Source organism: Egretta garzetta, unplaced genomic scaffold (genome assembly GCF_000687185.1).
Source record: "Egretta garzetta isolate BGI_Z169 unplaced genomic scaffold, ASM68718v1 scaffold49, whole genome shotgun sequence".
NCBI classification, from domain to species: domain Eukaryota; kingdom Metazoa; phylum Chordata; class Aves; order Pelecaniformes; family Ardeidae; genus Egretta; species Egretta garzetta.
In genome coordinates this window covers 1547977-1562467 of record NW_009260775.1, presented here as the reverse complement: position 1 = coordinate 1562467, position 14491 = coordinate 1547977, and positions in this window count along the sequence as shown.

Here is a 14491-nt window from a genome sequence, read left to right as displayed (position 1 = left end):
GGATGGAGAAAGGGAAAAGAAGAGTGTAGAAAGGCGCAAATGGACCACTTGGGAATCAAGAAGAGAAAAGAAGCCGGTCATAAGGCTAAATTTCATAAAGGTTACTGAGCTGGCTGACAGACCTCATCACCACCTGCACAGATTTGAGGTATTTCATATCTCTAGTGTTGTGACTAGCTGTGCCTTTACAGGGACCTGTGAACTAATAGCTGACCTCAGGCTGAATTTTGCTATTAACTTTTTATTCAATTTAAAAAATTGGGAAAATTAACCCAAACAATTTGTTGTAAGTACATAAATTATAGAAGTCACTTTTAAGGCAAATCGATGGTTATTTTTTCGCAGAAAGAACAACATTATGTCAATCAGAAGTTAACACAAACCAAGCAGAACCCAAATCTTCACAGGTGTTATCAAAAGAGACAAAAATACAGAGTCAAAGTCTAAACAATAGCTAGAAACCCTTCTATGCCCAGAAAGAAAAAGATTGAGTCTAGAAAATCTTAATTTCAAAATTAACAACGTCTGGCAGAATTTTTTAATTTTGATGAAGGAGGGATATCTACACTTCAGCAAAATATTTCCAGAGCTTTTTCTGCTAGTATAGTGTTAACCTTTGTTAATCTTAACTCAGACCTGGCCAACAAAACAATAAACACTCCTGTGCATTCCAGCATGAAGCAAAGCAGAGACTATGCCATGTGGAAGCTACAAAGAGAGACAGGAAAAATAACAAAAAATTAAAGCCATGCTGTTGACTTTGTCCCAAAGCTTCAAGTTAAACAGCACAGGCAGGATTTTTTATTCCTGTTCGTTCAGTAGCTGACCTACCTGACAGCAGCTGCATACAGTGGAAATACTGGGATATTTCAAACAGCATTTGCCAGCTAACTCAAAAAAAGAACAGAGAGATGGAATTGTTCCATGATTGTTTTGAAAAAGAAGCACTCCTATTGCTTTAACATACTTCTAACTTGCTTCAGCTTATACAGCAGGAAACCTTTTTACAGCTTATTGCCTTCAGTAGAGAGTCCAAGACCAACAGCTTCTTATAGAGTAATGCTCATCTAAGAGGTCACTTCAGTAACACTTTCTGTTTCATGTGATCCTTGTGCCTCTGGACCATCATGAACTGTAATAGCAAAACAAACAGTGTAAAACTCATTGATGATGGAAAAAAAGCAGGTATATATTCTTAAACATATATTCGGTTTTGCATTGCTCAGTAGAATTCAGCTTCTGGAGCTGCGTGTTAAGAGGTAAGAGGCAGCAATTCTGCAACAGTGGAGAATCCTGCATGTAGGTCAGATTTAGAGCATCTTCAGAAAACATATGCTTAATAGATAACGGTCACACTTCCCATACACAGAGATAATGCTGCTAATTAGTTCACTTTCACTTTTACTAAGTTTCACTTAGTTCACTTTTATATTAGAACAGTCGTTCCCACTTATTCTAGATAGCATCTGAATGATAGGCTACCATTCAGTAAATTCTTCCTTAAGAAGTGAAATGAAGCTTTAAATCATGGACAGGAGTTAGACTAGATGTTAAGGTTTTGGCTGATAATTTGTTGTGGTTTGCCAATTTTTCTTACTAGAAAAAAATAAAATAATCTGACAGAGTCAAATAAGAAGAAAGAAGAGCAACAGTGAAGAGTAAAGTGTCTACAGTTTATCTGAATACTGGGAAAAGGTTAAACTGGCTGTGAAACTGGGATTTCCTGTTATAAGTAAGGCTCTCAGAAAGACTCTGCTTGCATTTTCCGTTATGGAGGCTTCCTGAAGTGTAAAATACTTGGGCTATTCAACCACCATTTGCAGAAACAACATCTAATCCCATATAATTATTATATGGAGTGATATAGGCAGAGCTGCTCTTTCAGGACAAGTCTTTTTGTGGGCTCCAAAGTGCTTACACACACCTTCCCAGCATACACACCATGGCCGTAAGGCTGGGGCTCAGGCTTGGAGAGCAGGCCTTAAACAATATAAAAACATACAGTCAGTAGACATGAACTCCACAGTTCCTTACTATTTTAAAATTAGTATTTGGTTTAGCTCTCTGTTTTCATCCTCTTCAGCATCCTCAAGCTGTTCCAAAGAGCAGCCATCAATCTGCTGCTTTTCCAGAGCTTATCGTCCTTCCCACAGCCTTCCACCTTCTCTTGTTACTTCTTTTGAGTGTTACCAGTGCTACACCCAAACATCAGCACTTTTCTAACATCTAGGTGCTTCTGAAATTATATGTCATATATCTTTTGTACTAGGCCAAGGACAGATGAAAACTTGACTTACCTAGCCAAAGTCATGCTTAGTGACAAGGATTTGTTCCCATTCCCTGTTGAGAGGGTAGACAAGAAACCAAATCCATTTACTGAACCTCTGAAGAGTCTGAGCTGATCACAACAGTCAGAACTAGATGTTTTGATATTTGACTAAAGCACTCATTTAGTAAAATGGGAACAAAACCCGAAGACAATTTAGGACAGTGATTCTTCCTAAAGGAGAGATTCTGGAAGATATATGTAATTTGTCACACTTCATTCAGGCAGGCACTTTTACCCTTTTTTTTTTTTCCCGAGAAAATTAGATCTTTGTAGTCCGGTAAAGTAATTTGTATGTCTCAGGACTAGTCCAAAGGAACTGGGACAGAGCATGACTTTAGAAAATAAAATTGAAGATTACCAAGAGACAGAGCTGATCAAAAACCAGTTTCCTACTTGAAAATAATATTAATAATAATATTGTTTCCAGTGAATCAACCCCCAAAAACAGAACAACAAAAAATAAGGTTTATTGTGAGTCAGTTTTATACAAATTTTCACATCAGGAACAATGAAACATGACATTTCCAAAGCAATCTAGACTTTGATAATTCTGCACATCTGCTCTGTGAAACTGGCTTTCTGTTAAATCTAAAAATGCCTAAATTGTCTAGCTTCCCTCATCAGCCTCTGAAGATGCCAGAATTTGCAGCTTCCTGGCAGTAAGACAGCACCAGTGGGACTATTCCAGCTTCCCAAAACCAGTTTCAGCATGCTCAGGTTCCCAGTCTCAAGTCAATAACAGGGGGGGCCTCAAAAACTCTCTTCTGTCTCCAGCCAGGATTTTCAAGGCTTTTAGGCAGGGCTGAAAGCTGAATCCAAGTTAATAACAGGACTTTCAGGTTGCTCCCTTGGCAACTGGTGTCTTGGAAGCACTGGCCAGGGACTGGCCGCCTTCAGCTACTGGTTTCACACCAGGTTGTCTCACTAAGAAGAGTGACCAGGTGCCACACGAGCCAGAGGGATCCGTCTACATGGAGGACAACCAGGGGATCAGGCCCAGTCAGCACGGGTTCATGAAAGGCAGGTCTTGCCTAACCAACCTGATTTCCTTCTATGACCAGGTGACCCGCCTGGTAGATGAGGGCTGTGGATGTTGTTTACCTGGACTTCAGCAAAACCTTCAACACAGTGTCCCATAGCATTCTCCTGGAGAAGCTGGCAGTTCATGGCCTAGATGGGTGTACTCTTCGCTGGGTTAAAAACTGGCTGGATGGCCGAGCCCAGAGAGTCATGGTGAATGGAGCTAAATCCAGGTGGCGGCCGGTCACAAGCGCAAGGGAAAGGCAGGGACCTGGCCACCTCCAAGGCCCTCACTCAATGCTCAGCACCAGTGGCGTGCCCGGGAGTGGAGTATAACTCCTTGGTTACCTGAAGTCCCACAGCCCTGCTCAAGTCATTTGGAGGACTACATCCTGGGGGTACTGTTTGACAGCCGGCTGAATATGAGCCAGCAGTGTGCCCAGGTGGCCAAGAAGGCAAACAGCATCCTGGCTTGTATCAGGAATAGTGTGGCCAGCAGGAGTAGGGAAGTGATCGTGCCCCTGTACTCAGCACTGGTGAGGCCATGCCTTGAATCCTGTGTTCACTTTTGGGCCCCTCACTGCAAGAAAGATGCTGCATTGCTGGAACATGTCCAGAGGAGAGCAACCAAGCTGGTGAGGCGTCTGGAGCACAAGTCTTACAAGGAACGGCTGAGGGAACTGGGGTTGTTTAGCCTGGAGAAGAGGAGACTGAGGGGGGATCTTATCGCCCTCTACAACTGCCTGACAGGAGGCTGTAGTGAGGTGAGGGTCGGCCTCTTCTCCCTGGTAACAGACGATAGGATGAGGGGGAATGGTTTGAAGCTGCACCAGGGCAGGTTTAGGTTGGACATTAGGAAAAATTTCTTCACCAAAAGGGTTGTCAGGCTCTGGATTGGGCTGCCTAGAGAGGTGGTCGAGACCCCATCCCTGGAGGTATTTAAAAGAAGGATAGATGAGGTGCTTAGGGCCATGGTTTAGTGGTGGGATGGCAGGGTTAGGTTAATGGTTGGACTTGATGATCTTAAAGGTCTTTTCCAACCTAGACGATTCTACGGTTCTATACAACTCCAAGACAGGCGCACTGTGTGGGCATGCCAAGGCTGGGCACATCTGTTTGGGTTTTTTTCTTGGAGATCAATCTGGCAACAATTCTCACTGGAAGGTAATGCAAAAGCAGAGATTCCCCAATGCCAGTTCACTGGGAAGGCAGGTTACAATTGCCCCTCAAATCCTCTGATGTTTTGAACTCACTATATTGCTTTGTATTAGTGAGCCATTTCCAACAAAGCACACTTTCTGACCAGCGCTGCCTGGCAATGATCTCAATTATGGTCTGAATTAAGATTGCCAGGAGTTTGACTCAGTTATTCCCAAAGTATCAAGTGCCATCTGTGATGGGGATATAGATTAGGGTATTCCAGCTTTCAACTGCTATCTCAAAGTGCCAAGGTCTCCCATACTCCTATATATCCTGTTTACTATCTGTCAGCTGCACAGGCGTGTGTATACATTAGGGCGCCCCACAGGAAACTCTAGTGTGTAGGAAAATTAATTATGCCCAAATTGATCACTTGTCATGCTATCTTACTAAATCATCTTGTTTTCCAAAAATTGTGGAAACAGATTTACCCCTTCAATGATTTGTCTTCATTAGAAAAGCTTAGGTAGTGATAAATATAACTCGTATCCTTAGATGAATTTTGCTACCATCAACAAGGTCCTACCTGTATTGACAGGGCAGCCATGAGCAGCCTTTTCTCAGACAGTTCGTCTGACAAGTATTTCCTAGGAGCCAGCATTTGGGGTTTTCAGTCCCATATGTTCAGACAGTGTTTGAACACCCCTGCAAGAAGCAGGTCCAACCTGACCAGCTTGCTCAAGGTTTTGTTCAGTCAATGAATATCCCCAAGAATGGAGTTTTCACAGACTCTGGGGGCAGCCTGTTCAAGTGTCCTACAGCTCACAGGATAAAAATGTGTATCCTCATAATCAGGATTTCCCATGTTCCAGATCGTGTCGGCTGCCTCTCCTGTCACTGAAACCACTGGCAGAAATTCTGTCATGTAACAGTAAAATTAAACTATTACCCTAAAGCAAACAACATTTAGATATCAGTGCTCTTAGGAAAGCAGTAATTATAGCAATGTTGTTAACTAATGTGCAAAATATAAAGAGTACCACTAGAATCCTATTTTCCCATATTATTGGTAAGAGTTCTGCAAATGTTTGGTATTTCATACCAGTACATCAACGAAACTCATTTTTAGGTATGTGCTAGAGATGCATAGAAGTCTACATACAGGAGATTTTTATGCTTGTATGGTTATTTGACAATATGAAGTACAATTTTTTCCATATGTCACATGAAATCTTTGTGGTAAAAGAAAACCCACTTTTTCAATGCTTCAGGTTTGGCTTAAATTCACAGTAGGATACCATGAGATGCCTTGGAGAGAATTTAACTCTAAACAACTGGTAGGAAAACAAAAAAGAAGAGTTATCAGAAATGATCTAGTATTCCACGTCTTTTTTTCCAAGACAGTGATATTTAAATCAGCTCAGACAGAATGGCAACACTCCTAGGAAGAGGTGCTTCTGTTTCCTTTTTCTTATATTTAAGCCTTTCTTTGTCTAATAATATTTACTGTGATACTATATGGTAGTTCAGTAAGTAGCTATAAGTAGCACAAAATAAGAACGAAGTATTTCACACCAAGGCTTCTTTGGCATTCACGTACGTTCCTTAGGTGAACGTAGCTAATAAACAAATAACATGGTCAAGTTTCCATGACGTTTGTCAAACTACTGTTCTGTTCAGTCTGCTCATGAGCCACGTTCCTCTTTTTCTCCATGGCTCTGAGTATGAGCCACTTTTAGCAGGGCTTTTCTTATTTGGTATTTATAGCCCATATAAAAGCACTATTGTTCCTTTACACATGATAAAAATATTTTAAGATTGGCAATTATATGCAGTTTAATGGGTATCCTCAACAGTCACTGTGATTTGATAGAGAAAGTAATTGTCCCGTACTTCTAGCCCAAGCTTGCCTGACTTTTGCAAAGATCAGCTCTCATTAGTTCATGATTCCACAAGCTTCTATAAGACCTTGATGAGATTTTTTTTTTAAAAGACCTTTTCCAAACTCAACACTTATTTTCAAAGCTTTAGAGCTACTGACTTGAAGAAGTCAAGAATGAATATAACAAACATAGCAAAATGCCAGCCGCAGGCTATAATAAAGAATTATGGATTTACAACTACTGACTCCCATAAGATTATTTCAAGTCTTCACATATTCACATATTCTTCACATATTTTCAGTTTTGTTATAAACACAAAGTCCAGTTAATAATCCCTATATTTCTATTTGTTTTCCAAATTTTAAACATAGATTTCTGCCAACGAGCAAATTTGACAGTTGAATAAAATAAAATTAAAAAAAGAAACCCAAAAACTACCCTGAACCACTTAAAAATTAACTGCTTACTTTGTTGTTTACAGATTTCCCATAATATCTGGGGGTAAATTTTCAGCCTGAGCTTCCCAGTTTATAAGCTCAGGAATTTTTGTGAGTGTCCAGATGTCTCAGAGCATCAGATTTGTAAGATCTTAAAGGGAAACAATATTCACATAGACCTGCTTTGTCCTGTTGGAAAAATAAAAAAGCCTCTAATGGGTGTCTTATGTGCAACAACCAACACCACTTAATATCTGCAATCTCGGACGGTTGGGAGGTGATTTTATATTAATTCCATTTTGATATCCAATTATTCATTTAGCCACCTCTTTCATATTCTTTGTTACTTGTCTTTTGTGTGCTTTGTACAGTAGCACAGTAAGTTTCTTAGTGTTAACGAACAACAAATATATGTGTGTGCTGTAAGGATGTGGGACCCTCATGGAAGCAACTCTCCTGTCCATCAGAGAGACAGGAGAACTTGCAGACAGTAATTCGTATCAAACATCTATATTCAAGATAGGATGTACAGCCCTTTGGAAATGCTTATTTCTCCTGGTTACCTAGAGAGTGTAATTAAATGAGTAGCTCAGACTATTTTTATTGACTGAAAGTGTATATTATAGGGTTTTCCAGATAATCAGCGTTCCTGCCTTCCCCCCCCCCCCCCCATTTTTTTTTTTTTTCCCCCCCCCCCCCCCCCCCAAATATTTATTGTTTTTTCCACAACTTTATTAGCAAACCTTCCACAAACAATATGTTTATCAGCTAAAGACTTTTCCAGTCTTAGAGTGCAGACTTCTTCACACTTTTTTCTAAATCTGTTCAGGTATACTAGTACCAATTAATTCATTCTTTATTTCCTTTCATATTCCCAGTGCAACACAAGAAACTTGGAATTATGTCTCTATGAAACCAACATTACTTTGATAAACGAAGCATTTTCTCATTAGAAAAAAGTACTCATGCATATGATAAAATCTCCAACAGGGTTAGCAGCTGCTTATTAATGGCTCTTTGCTTGTTGATACAGTCATTTATGTTTAAACATGAGCCAATATACTGCTGCAGTGGGCATATATGCTCCTGTGTTTTCCATTTCATCCATGCATATCAGATCATATCCCTGTTTCTTTTACCATTTGCACCATTGCAAACTAGGATCTACTCCTATTAAACTTAAGCAACCACACCAGTATAATACTAGATAAAAATGAAAAAAGAGACAAAGTCCATATTTTTCATGCACATACATTTGCAATACATTATGGGTGCTTTACGCTTTTCCTGTTCATTTTCTAGGTATATTTTCTGAGATCTGATACACTAAAGTGTTCAAAATGATATTGATGAATTATTCAACAGCCCTCTTAACTGTGATTTATCTGAAAGCAGAAAGAATTCATCACCAGCAGAGCTAAAATAAACACGCTCTTATGACTTTAAGATTAAATTACTGACATAAACAAAATCTGAAATTCCTTCGTATGGTGCTCTACATGAACATCAGCAAAGAAAGAAATGGAACGTTTTCTTTTAGGGGCTGTAAGAGTGTAGAGACAGTTTCTCAGCTAAGATCATACCTGTTCTTCCTCCACAAGCACAGTAGAATAATTATGTATTAAAAAATTTCCTCTACTTGTATGTCTGACAATAAATGGTGATATAAATTGGAATTTACAGGTATTGCTAAATGTTTCGTATAAAGCAGGTAATAAAAAGGGCAGTTTACCGAGGTTCTCTTGATGCCAGTTTCCAGCAATGAGTAAAAACTGCAGCATATAGGAGTTATATATTTTTTTATTTAACTTTACCTGGTGTGCTTTTAACTGCCCCCTGAGGAGCAAGTTACCAAGCAGTGAATCCAGTCATCCCCTGAGTCCTGTAACCCAGGGGTACACAGTTTGGCTTTAGTTCTATGCTTCATAATTAAGCAACCATGATGAATACACACACAAGATTGAAACACAAGATCCCATTGTGCTTTCACTTATTTGCAAACATGAAAAGTTTATTTTTAAGCTCAGCATTGTATAGAGGGTCTTTTCTTTCCCTCCTGTCACATGAAATACCAGAGAGGGATGGTTATTCTGGAAGGCTTTTTTTGTTACATGTGGACAGCATGGAAATTAAGTCCCAGACCAAACATTTTAGGATTTGCAACAGGAAAAATGATGAAAACAAAAACCAGACAGAATTCTTCTACTGCATTAGGGGTCTCTAATAAATTAATCACATTCTATTGGCTTACTTCATACTTATGATAGCATAAGGAAGTGTAGGACTAGTGGATTTATTTTGCACTTCTAACCCAGTGCACTTCTATACATATTTTTATACATTTTCCTGTATGTTTCAAGGAAAAAATTCTCACAGTTACACCTATATCTGTCAGATCTAGATCTGGCTTTCAGGCATTCGAGCTGTTTAGATCCAAAGCCTGAACTAAGTCAAACTTCTAGTGACTAGTGAAAAGTTATTATCATGAACTGCAAAGTTGTTTTCTCTTTTCAAAAAAAATTTTTTTCAATTATCTTTCCAAAGTTTTCATAATATTTGTCAAAGCTTGATTTATCAAAACACAGCTATTGGTAGAAAAAAACAAATATATATTTTTAACATAATTATTTGAAAATATTAGAACTTTTAAAGGAACTCTCTAAGACATCATTTTTCATTACAAGTGCACATTCTCACAAAATAAGTTATAAAGTACTTTTCTAGATTGAAAAGTTTACATGTGAACTACTTCTTCTCTGCTATACTGCTCAGCTACTTGCCAGAATAACCTTATCCACATGACTTCATTTCTGTTTTCATCTTGTCTCAACTCTTCTCAGACTCCCTCACCCTATAAATTCGAATGGCCTCTAACAATGGACTTTGATCTGGGATATTATTTTAGATACATCTGAGATATTCATCATAATAGCAGTAAGTATGGTAAGCTTTTTAAAATCTTGTGCAAAATCCTGCTCTTTCAGTTTCAAAGGCATCAAGATGTTACTCTATTGCTTCTTTCATAACCTTCATCTCCAGCGCTTAGCCTTAGGACACACAAGAAATACCTAGTCACTTGAAGTGTTAGATTGGCACATATCCTAGAACAGAAAATAAGCTACTTCAATTTCTGAAATAAGCAAAAAAGGGCAAGCAACCTACATGTTTTAGACATTGCAAAATACGGGATTTTATGTGATCTTTCTCCTCTTCTGGAGCGCATACTGGTGCACACATTCTCCTTCCAGCCAAAGCACAGATTATAAAACAGAGGGCTTCAGAAACAATAAAAACCTATTTCTTATGATATTAGCTGCTACAATAGCATGCCTTCCATGCAAATATTTTCCTTTAAAGTTATTACTTCAAAATACTAAATGCACATTTAACCTTATATTCATCCATAGTCCCATTGTCTCCATGCACACAGTCTTTGTAGGATTACAGCCTACACCTCTTTTTTACTGTTTTCATAGCCAGATGCTTCTCCATAGTCATATACCTTTATAAGGAGAAATTAGGGGAAAAAAAAAAAGAAATTTATTTCTAAATGGATATGTTAAAATGTAATGCCTGAATTGACAGAACCTTCTGAGCTTTAGAATTAAAAAAAAAAAAAAAAAAAAAAAAAAAAAAAAAAAAAAAAATAAATAGAAGGCATGGAGAAACTATACTTATAAGAGATAATTTCAGTAAAATATATCTCCAAGCTTATATAATTGGTGAGTATAAATCTGTGGCAAAATATTTTTCTGGAATGTTGGGAGACTATTTCTGGTTTAAGGCTTTTAAATTATTTTTAATTGACTCTCAGATGCTTGAATATGTTGAATAATATTCCACCCTTCAAAAAGTTCCATGTGGTATCAACAGAACAAAACCTGGGAGAAGGTGTACTCCTCAATAGGCAAGTAAACATAACAAAATCAGACCTTTATTATGCACATTAATATTTTCAAGTACCTTTTTATACAACACATATAATTTTAATCCTTAAAATCTATCAGAAAAAATAATTTCAAAGGGGGCAAAGGAAACCTTCTGACAATGAATGGAAGACAGGTTTTCTAAATGTTTTCCTAACCTTCAAATTTTAGCATTTTCCAAAACAATAAAAAGACTAAATCCAAATTGGGTTTTTCTATTTTTACAAGACCATAATAAGAAAGAGACAAAACGAACAATAAGCATAAAAACATTCCCTGACCAGGAAGCATTTTTGCCTTACCTAATTACAATTTCTGAAAGCTGTAGAAGTCTTAACCATGCTATTCTTAAGCTTTTGATTTGGACCTACTCCAGAGCTTTACTGTAAGAGTTTATTGTTCTTCCAATTAAAATATTAAAATTAAAGAAGAAGTAAGGAAAGGGAAGAAAGAATTTAAACCAAGAGTTTTCTAAAGAGACCTCTAAGGAAATTCTTCAATTTATTACCCTGTGGCAAAAAAAAATATTGAAGGTGAGGACAACAAACGAGTATCTCCATTAAAGAGACACGATGCAATACAAGTTAAACATAAGACATTTTGTCATCCACATTTTCCTGGAACAAATTTATGTCACCTTTTCCTGTTTATTTGGTTTATTTATTTTAGAGTATATTAGCAAGCCTTTCAGCTTGCACTTTATTTTTCTCTCTTAAGCAGCAGTTACACACAGCAATATCTTTTTAAGGCATCCTCTTCCCAAAGCCCATTTGGGTTCATATTTATCACTTGTAGATGTAACCAGAATTTAGAACAACAAAGTACTGTATTTCATCATGAAAAACTTGAAAGCCTTTATTTTAGGAGCCTCTGAACAAGGATTCAATTTGGATATGAAGCTGTTCATGGATTTTTTATTGTCTTTGCTGAAATTATCTGCTCTGGAGTCACTGTTCAACAGCCGCGATAAGGATTATCAGTGGCAAAACCATTATTTAAGGGAAATGTGAATCTCACTGTATGTCGTACATTAGAATGGAAAGCATGAAACATCATTTATAAAAAGCTGGGTTTACTGTAGCAGAAGTAAATTGAAACTCAAGAGTATATAGAACAGCTGTGACGCATTTAATGCACCGTTCTGTCCCGTTTAAACTTGTTCTGACACAATGTGTGAGAGTAGGTTATTAGTGTTACTGGTTATTTGCCTCAAGATAGTATAAAAGTGGTTTTGACTGAAAAATACTGCCTTTACAGAATGATATCAAGCAAAATACTAGAACTACTGTCTTCCTGTGTTAAACAAAGTAAACCATGCTGCTTTAAAGACTTAATTTTATTTTTTCCTATTCCCCGAGGTTATTCCTAATAATATTTAGTGAAAGAGAACTCATTTTCATCATGAGTACAATTTCAGAAGTTTGATGGTCTTAATTAACAAGAGCAAAATGAAAGCACTTCACAGAAGAATGTAGCAGAATGGTATTTTTGCTCCGTTCAGTTCAAGTCACTGCTGATTTAGAAGAGAGCTTTCTTACTTGCTTGCATTCTTTAGTTAGGATTTGTGAAAGCAAATATGAATAACAGAGGAACACCATTACTGCACATTTGGAGGAGAGCTGAAAGAAGCCAAAAGCACTACAAAAGGAAGCAATGCAGATCAGGTTTCTGGAAGAATTATTTTTCTAACCACAGCTGGAGAGTTAACATTGAAAGCAAATGTTAAAAGCTTTGAACAGTGGTGTATCTTTACCTGGATTAGATTATACCATTGTAACAGGAAAATTAGTCAAACAAATTAATCCTGTGTACCTAACCATCACTTAAAACAGAAATAAAAGGAATCAAGATTAACTTATTTTTTTAAATGATAGTGTCGGCAGTATTTCTAAGGTAGTTCTGCTGAAACTTTGTGAAGACTGGCTTGGAGACATGATATTTGCCCACCCTGTTGCACACTTCCATCACTGAAAAATATAGTAATTTACTTGGTCCTGCTTTTATACCCTCGGCTGCTGGAAACAGCGTTTCAAATGGATTGAGCCCAAACAGGCTGGCACAGCTGATGCTACAGAGTGGTTTCAAGAGAGGAGGTAATCCAGTAAACTGGCTTTCACATCTACCAGTTAGGTGCTGTGGCCTCCTAACCTTTCAGGGACTTCATTGCCCCTGAAAGTCCAAAGTTAGCACCTAGGCTGTCCCTGGCACACAAGGATACTGGGTGCCTCAGAGGCTGAGCCAACAAGGAGCCGTCCTGAGTAAGGAGCCACCCATATGTAACCAAGCAAAAGTGATGACCATAAGAGTACTTCTGTAGTACCAGTCTTACCCAGGCCCAAAGTTTATCCTTACAGTCTATACAATGCTGTGCACAGTGGCCAACATATTTTTGAATAATAGAGGCCAGGTATCAAAAGCAGGAGAGGCGCACAGTTACCCTGTCATGACAGCCTCTCCCTCTTCAGCCCCCAAGGAAATAGTCTTAAGCAAGGGTTGACTGTCCTACTTCCAAAAAAGTCAGACTGGCTGCAGAGGCAGTGCTGGCTTTCCCTGCCTGCCTGCATGACTTTCCGTGTAGTTCCCCAGCCACGCTATTCAGGAGAGAGGACCTCTAGATGGGATACCCTCTCAGCAAGGGCAGGACTCCAAAGCACAGGTCCCTCATTTCCCAGGCAGCCACCACCTGGAACAGGCATTCCCCACCCTGCCAGTCAAATGTTCAAAAGATGGCTACAACTGAATTTTTTGTGTGGTGCTCCACCCATATGGCAATAGTGAGAGATTCTTCCAAAACACCTGCGGGCTCTCAGGTGCCACGGAGCTTAGCTTCTGTATTTTAAGCAGGACTAGGTATGAAAAACTTAATTGAGTTGCTCGGGGGAGATAGCAAGAGAAAAGACACATGTTTAGGTATGAACTCAATTAGGCAGATACTGTATGGGGATTCTTCACCAAATATCAGTTTCCATTGTCCACCGCTACTCAGCTCAAGCTCTGCTTGTCAAGGGAGAACAAGAGGCACCTGAATAATTGGTTTAATTGAAGCGCTTGAACTGCTTTGCTAAGGTAATCCATCAGGAACAGGGATTTGCCATGCAGATCAGTATATGTTGGTTGACAGATACCTAGGAAGCAGCAAGAAAAGTAGGGGTCTCAAGTATTATATCCAGATCATAGTGATATTGTAAGATGAAGACTTCAGAGTATAAATTTATAGCTGTAAATTAGTCAAGAGAATGTATGGCGCATATGGTGTGATGACACCTCTATCACAACTTTTCACCTTGGGTATGAAGTACCAGATGAATCGTCCGCTCTCCTCTTTGGCTACTTGGGACTTAGCAGAGTTATGGTCTTCTTGTTGCCTTTTCGTTTTCTATACCATATAAACTAAATTAACACTATGTACAATTCTCATGTTTTAATTCCAACTGACTGATAAGATTGACAAAATTTTTTCATTAGGAGTAAATTCTACTATGCATAAAATTCACTGAGGTTAAATAGAGAACTTCCACTAGCTTCAAACCAGCCAGTGTTTCACCTCCTAAGAAACCCAGCAGTAAAAAGCTGTGGTCAGTAGTAAAAAGTCATGGTCTTTTCCACGGAAGTATCAAAATAATGTTTTGTTACATAATGCACGCTCCTGTAGGAAGTGTGGCAGAGTTTATATATCTCACAGCAGAGGAAGAGCAATTAAGCGTTCATTCTAGATTCATGCTAGGGTCTGTTCCAAATAATCCAGCTTTAAAGGGA